Source organism: Phoenix dactylifera, unplaced genomic scaffold (genome assembly GCF_009389715.1).
Source record: "Phoenix dactylifera cultivar Barhee BC4 unplaced genomic scaffold, palm_55x_up_171113_PBpolish2nd_filt_p 000952F, whole genome shotgun sequence".
Taxonomy (NCBI): Eukaryota; Viridiplantae; Streptophyta; class Magnoliopsida; order Arecales; family Arecaceae; genus Phoenix; species Phoenix dactylifera.
Window position 1 is genome coordinate 119,300 of NW_024068310.1, and position 7,596 is coordinate 126,895.

General features: G+C 39.6%; 1 pseudogene; it reads left to right on the forward strand.

The window, feature by feature from the left end:
• Window positions 1-4,379: 4,379 nt before the first annotated feature.
• On the forward strand, window positions 4,380-7,079 carry LOC120107673 (annotated as a pseudogene).
• Window positions 7,080-7,596: the final 517 nt, after the last annotated feature.

Sequence of the window (7,596 nt, forward strand, 5' to 3'; positions counted from 1 at the left end):
TGGACATATTCTTTTTGTGCCGACCCTGGCAATTTGATAGAAAGGTTATGCATGATGGGTTCAAGAATCGGTATTCTTTTGTAATGAATGGCAAACCTATAACTCTTATACCATTAACACCTCGGCAAGTGTATGAGGATCAAAAGAAAATCAAAAGTGATTGTGAGAAAAGAAGTGAGGCCGAGAGGAGTGGTAAAAAGAATGAGAATGAAAATGAAAAAGAGGCTAAAAACAAAAAGAAAGATAAAAAAGAAAAGCCGCAAGAGCAAGAAAAAAAAAGGGAGCTTTTTATGCAAAAGAAAGTGAAGTTAAGAGAGCTTTCTTTTTAAAACAGCCAATGATTGTACTTCTGTACAAGGAGGCTTATACTAACGACCTTAACCCTTCTTTGCCTAGTGTTGCTATATCTCTTTTGCAGGAATTTGCTGATGTTTTTCCCAATGAGGTTCCCTATGGATTGCCACCACTTAGGGGAATAGAGCATCAGATTGATTTCATCCCTGGTGCATCAATTCCCAACAGGCCAGCCTATAGGAGTAACCCCGAGGAGACGAAGGAACTCCAAAGACAAGTTGAGGAGTTGATAGCAAATGGGCATGTTAGAGAAAGCTTGAGTCCGTGTGCTGTTCCTGTTTTGCTTGTGCCTAAGAAGGATGGAACTTGGCGAATGTGCGTTGATTGTAGGGCTATCAACAAGATTACGGTAAAGTATCGCCACCCCATTCCTAGGTTAGATGATATGCTTGATGAATTGCATGGTTCTTGCATCTTTTCTAAGATTGATTTAAAATCTGGTTATCATCAAATTCGCATGCGTGAGGGCGATGAATGGAAAACTGCTTTTAAAACTAAATATGGTTTATATGAGTGGTTAGTTATGCCTTTTGGGTTAACTAATGCCCCTAGTACTTTCATGAGATTAATGAACCATATCTTGCGTGCTTTTATTGGTAAGTTTGTTGTTGTATACTTTGATGACATTTTGATTTATAGCAAAAGCTTAAATGAGCATCTTGATCATTTGCATAAGGTTTTAAGCATTTTGCGAGATGAGAAGTTGTATGCTAACCTCAAAAAATGTTCTTTTTGTACTAGTCAAATTGTATTTCTTGGTTATGTTGTTAGTACTAAGGGAATTGAGGTTGATGAAGAGAAGGTTAAGGCAATCTGTGAGTGGCCTACACCTAAAACCATAACTGACGTACGTAGCTTTCATGGGTTGGCTAGTTTTATAGAAGGTTCGTTAAGGATTTTAGCACCCTAGCTGCCACCTTTAACTGAAATTGTGAAAAAAAGTGTTGGATTTAAATGGGGAAGTGAACAAGAATCGGCTTTCAATTTGATCAAAGAAAAACTAAGTTCAGCACCATTACTTGCTTTACCTAATTTTGCTAAAACTTTCGAAGTTGAGTGTGATGCTTCAGGTATAGGTATTGGAGCTGTCTTGCTGCAAGAAGGCCGACCCCTCGCCTATTTTAGTGAGAAACTCAATGGGGCAGCTTTGAACTATCCAACTTACGACAAAGAGATGTATGCTTTGGTAAGAGCCTTGGAGACTTGGCAGCATTATTTGTGGCCCAAGGAGTTTGTCATTCATACAGATCATGAATCCTTAAAGCATTTGAAGGGCCAAGGTAAGCTGAACCGACGCCATGCTAAATGGGTGGAGTTCATCGAGTCATTTCCTTATGTGATCAAGTACAAACAAGGTAAGGAAAACGTGGTTGCGGATGCTTTGTCTCGAAGGTACACTTGATCTCTATTTTGAATACTAAATTGTTAGGATTTGAGTACATTAAAAATTTGTATTCTAATGATTCTGACTTTGGTAATGTGTTTGAAGCTTGCGAACATGCGGCATTTGGAAAATTTTATAGGCATGAGGGATTTCTATTTAGAGAAAATAGATTATGTGTGCCTAATTGTTCTTTGAGAGAGTTATTAGTTCGAGAGGCTCATGGTGGGGACTAATGGGACACTTTGGTGTGAGGAAAACCTTAGATGTCTTGGCTGAACATTTCTTTTGGCCACACATGAAACGAGATGTAGAGAGGGTTTGTGCGAAGTGCATCACTTGTAAGCAAGCTAAATCTAGATCTTTACCTCATGGATTGTATAAGCCATTGCCAATACCTAGTGAACCTTGGGTAGATATTTCCATGGACTTTGTGTTGGGTTTACCGAGGTCAAAAAGGGGTATGGATTCTGTTTTTCTGGTTGTAGACAGGTTTTTCTAAAATGGCACATTTCATTCCATGTTCATAAAACTGATGATGCTAACCATATTGCAGATTTGTTCTTTAAAGAGATAGTGCGACTACATGGCGTGCCAAGGAGCATTGTTTCAGATAGAGATGCTAAGTTCTTGAGCTACTTCTGGAAGACTTTGTGGGGTAAGTTAGGTACTAAGCTCATGTTTTCTACAACTTGCCACCCACAAACTGATGGGCAAACCGAGGTAGTTAATAGAACTTTATCTACTTATTGCGTGCCATCATTCAGAAGAATTTGAAGAATTGGGAAGAGTGTTTGCCACATGTTGAATTTGCTTATAATAGATCCGTGCATTCTGCTACTAACTTTTCTCCTTTTGAAATAGTGTATGGGTTTAATCCTTTAACTCCAATGGATTTGTCACCTTTACCTATTGATGAGCGTGCTAGTTTAGATGGCAAAAGGAAAGCTGAAACGATGAAGCAATTGCATGAGAAAGTTAGGCAAACATTGAGAAAAGAACTGAACAATATGCTACTCAAGCCAACAAAGGGCGGAAGAAAGTGATCTTTGAACCAGGAGATTGGGTTTGGGTGCATATGAGAAAGAAAAGATTTCCAGCAAAACGGCGTTCTAAGTTGCACCCTAGAGGAGATGGGCCATTTCAAGTCATTGCTCGCATTAATGATAATGCATATAAGCTTGACTTACCAGGTGAGTATAATGTTAGTACTACATTTAATGTTTCTGATCTTTCCCTTTTTGATGCAGGTGATGAAGATTCGAGGACGAATCCTTTTCAGGAGAGGGAGAATGATGGAAACCAGGATGCAGCCACCAAGCAACCTAAGGAGGGACTATCCAAGGCCGTGGGAAGCAAGGAGCAATGTATGGAGCATTCTGGTCCGATACATCTTGATGATCCATTACAAACTGGTGGAGGACCAATCACTCGGTCCCAAGCTAAAAGAATGAAGCAAGCACTTAATGGCTGATTGAGGAAGCTTGGAACCAGCAAGAGGCTATTGGAGTGGATTTGGACGTGAAGATAGCTTGTGGACTAGTCAACATGATCCATGCAATTATTAGGCCAAATTAGATGCTTACTTGGTGGAAATATTGCTGGAGTTTTCAGATTTAGTTTTATGTTGCTGAATGTCTAAAGGCTAGTGGAGCTTCATTAATGTTCTAGGAAATTGTCTTCATTAATTTCCTAGGAGATTGAACTTTGACTAGTGGAGTTTCATTAATGTTCTAGGAAACTGTCTTCATTAATTTCCTAGGAGACTGAACTATGACTAGTGGAGTTAATATTGTTCTAGGGATTAGACTTTAATTAAAGGCTGGTAGGTTTCCCTTTGGGCTATAAAAAGGGTGTTCCTTATGTAAACAGGCAGATCGGAATTGGAATGAAAATTGTGAGGTTATTCACTTCTTTGGTTCTTCATTGAACTTAGAACTTATCAAGGCAACCCTTGTGGCGTTCAAGTGACTTATCATCCTGATTCTATTAGGGTGTGGCGTCAACAACCTTCTATACCTTTGGTTCATGTTTTGCTAAACATCGGGTCAAGGTTCTATCTCTTCCAAACTGATTTTCAGACTTTCTTGGGTTATTCATCAACTTGTTCGTGGGTTTCTAAGAATCTATCTTACGGGGTTCACATCAGTTGGTATCAGAGCATAGGTCTTCTAAATCAGTTTCTATCCTTGGTGCTTCTTATTTTATTTTGGCCTTTTCATCTTCTTCATTGTTGCTTTCCATATTTTCAATTTCTATTCCTTGAAGTTTAAAGTGCCTCTATTGTGCTTTATAAAAAAAAAAATCAGAAAAAAAAATTGTGAGGCAAAAAAAAAAAATTGTGTGGCTTCGGTTTGGAATTCTGAAACAGATTTGAACTGAAAAAGAAAGTAAGTATTTGACTTGTTATTCTTGACCCTTTTCAATTCTTGTCCACCCTCTGAGTTTCGTGGATAAGTTGTTTGTACATCGAAGGTAATTGCTTTGATTTGAGTTTATCTAGTTCCTTGAAGAACTAATTTAAGTGAATTGAGAGGTAAAAGGCAAGAGTGAAACACTTGGTGAGTGACATATCATTGGGGTAAAACACCTGGGGGGGGGGAACTTGTGAGGTTTTCTTTAACATTCTTGACAGGTTACTACAATGATGTCAAGTGGCGAGGAAGAAAGGACGGCAGAGACACTTCAACAACGAGCTATGCGACAATATTTTGAGCGCATGGAAGTCAGATTTGGTGAAATTTTGGACAGGTTGGAAAGACAAGATGCGAACATTGCTGCGTTGCAAAGGAACCATGCACGTGAAGGTCCTAGTGTGCAAAGGCAAGCAAGGCGTCAATTCCAAGTTGAGCATGAGGATGCGAACGATGATGTTTTTGATGAAAAAGCGTCTTATAACATGTCCGACCATGCTAGAGTTGATAGAGGTGGTTGGAGAGGAAGGCGGGTAGATGATGTTGATCGCAGCTTGGGAAACATTAAAATGAAGATTCCTTCATTTCAAGGCAAGAGCAATCCTGAGGCATACTTGGAATGGAAAAAGAAAGTGGAGTTGGTTTTTGATTGCCACAACTATTCCGAAGAAAAAAGGTAAAACTTGCTGCTGTTGAGTTTACTGACTATGCTATTATTTGGTGGGATCAACTTGTTTTGTCTAGGAGGCGAAACCGTGAGAAACCCATTGACACTTGGGAGGAGATGAAAGCTATCATGAGGAGGAGGTTCATCCCATCCCATTACTATAGGGACTTGTACCAGCGGTTGCAAGGCCTAACCCAAGGGTCCAAAAGTGTGGAAGAGTACCACAAGGAAATGGAGATAGCCATGATTCGGGCTAATGTGGAGGAGGACCGAGAGGCAACCATGGCACGGTTTTTGCAAGGCTTGAATCTAGACATTGCCAATATAGTGGAATTGCAACATTATGTGGAGCTTGAGGACATGGTACACATGGCCATGAAGGTTGAGAGACAACTCAAAAGAAAGGGTTCAACAAGGCATGAACGGAATTTGGGGTCTTCCACTTGGAAATCAAATTGGAGCAAAAAGGATGACAAGGTTGAATCCAAGAGTAAGGCTGAAACTTCCAAAGGCAAGGATGCGGGTTCTAGCTTGGATAAAGGTAAATCTATTTCCCAAACTTCTAGAAATAGAGATATTAAATGTTTTAAGTGCTTGGGAAGGGGACATATTGCATCTGAATGTCCAAATAAAAAAATGATGTTATTAAGGGAAGATGGGGATGTTGAGACAGCAAGTGAATCGGATAAAGATGAAGAGCCCATGCCACCATTGGAGGAGAGTGATGGAGAAGAATATCCGGTTAATGGTGAAACCCTTGTCACCAGGAGAGCTTTGAATGTGCAAGTAAAGGAGGAGGATGATGCACAGCGAGATAACATCTTTCACACCCGTTGTCATATCCAAGACAAGGTATGCAGCATGATAATTGATGGGGGTAGTTGCACTAGTGTAGCAAGCACTGTTTTGGTTGAAAAGTTGAACTTACCTACTATTAAGCATCCTAGACCATATAAGCTTCAATGGTTGAATGATTGTGGAGAAATTAAGGTCAATAAGCAGGTGCTGGTTTCATTTTCCATTGGGAGGTATCATGATGAGGTGCTCTGTGATATAGTGCCAATGCATGCTGGACATATTCTTTTGTGCCGACCCTGGCAATTTGATAGAAAGGTATGCATGATGGGTTCAAGAATCGGTATTCCTTTTGTAATGAATGGCAAACCTATAACTCTTATACCATTAACACCTCGGCAAGTGTATGAGGATCAAAAGAAAATCAAAAGTGATTGTGAGAAAAGAAGTGAGGCCGAGAGGAGTGGTAAAAAGAATGAGAATGAAAATGAAAAAGAGGCTAAAACAAAAAGAAAGATAAAAAAGAAAAGCCGCAAGAGCAAGAAAAAAAAAGGGAGCTTTTTATGCAAAAGAAAGTGAAGTTAAGAGAGCTTTCTTTTTAAAACAGCCAATGATTGTACTTCTGTACAAGGAGGCTTATACTAACGACCTTAACCCTTCTTTGCCTAGTGTTGCTATATCTCTTTTGCAGGAATTTGCTGATGTTTTTCCCAATGAGGTTCCCTATGGATTGCCACCACTTAGGGGAATAGAGCATCAGATTGATTTCATCCCTGGTGCATCAATTCCCAACAGGCCAGCCTATAGGAGTAACCCCGAGGAGACGAAGGAACTCCAAAGACAAGTTGAGGAGTTGATAGCAAATGGGCATGTTAGAGAAAGCTTGAGTCCGTGTGCTGTTCCTGTTTTGCTTGTGCCTAAGAAGGATGGAACTTGGCGAATGTGCGTTGATTGTAGGGCTATCAACAAGATTACGGTAAAGTATCGCCACCCCATTCCTAGGTTAGATGATATGCTTGATGAATTGCATGGTTCTTGCATCTTTTCTAAGATTGATTTAAAATCTGGTTATCATCAAATTCGCATGCGTGAGGGCGATGAATGGAAAACTGCTTTTAAAACTAAATATGGTTTATATGAGTGGTTAGTTATGCCTTTTGGGTTAACTAATGCCCCTAGTACTTTCATGAGATTAATGAACCATATCTTGCGTGCTTTTATTGGTAAGTTTGTTGTTGTATACTTTGATGACATTTTGATTTATAGCAAAAGCTTAAATGAGCATCTTGATCATTTGCATAAGGTTTTAAGCATTTTGCGAGATGAGAAGTTGTATGCTAACCTCAAAAAATGTTCTTTTTGTACTAGTCAAATTGTATTTCTTGTTATGTTGTTAGTACTAAGGGAATTGAGGTTGATGAAGAGAAGGTTAAGGCAATCTGTGAGTGGCCTACACCTAAAACCATAACTGACGTACGTAGCTTTTCATGGGTTGGCTAGTTTTTATAGAAGGTTCGTTAAGGATTTAGCACCCTAGCTGCACCTTTAACTGAAATTGTGAAAAAAAAGTGTTGGATTTAAATGGGGAAGTGAACAAGAATCGGCTTTCAATTTGATCAAAGAAAAACTAAGTTCAGCACCATTACTTGCTTTACCTAATTTTGCTAAAACTTTCGAAGTTGAGTGTGATGCTTCAGGTATAGGTATTGGAGCTGTCTTGCTGCAAGAAGGCCGACCCCTCGCCTATTTTAGTGAGAAACTCAATGGGGCAGCTTTGAACTATCCAACTTACGACAAAGAGATGTATGCTTTGGTAAGAGCCTTGGAGACTTGGCAGCATTATTTGTGGCCCAAGGAGTTTGTCATTCATACAGATCATGAATCCTTAAAGCATTTGAAGGGCCAAGGTAAGCTGAACCGACGCCATGCTAAATGGGTGGAGTTCATCGAGTCATTTCCTTATGTGATCAAGTACAAACAAGGTA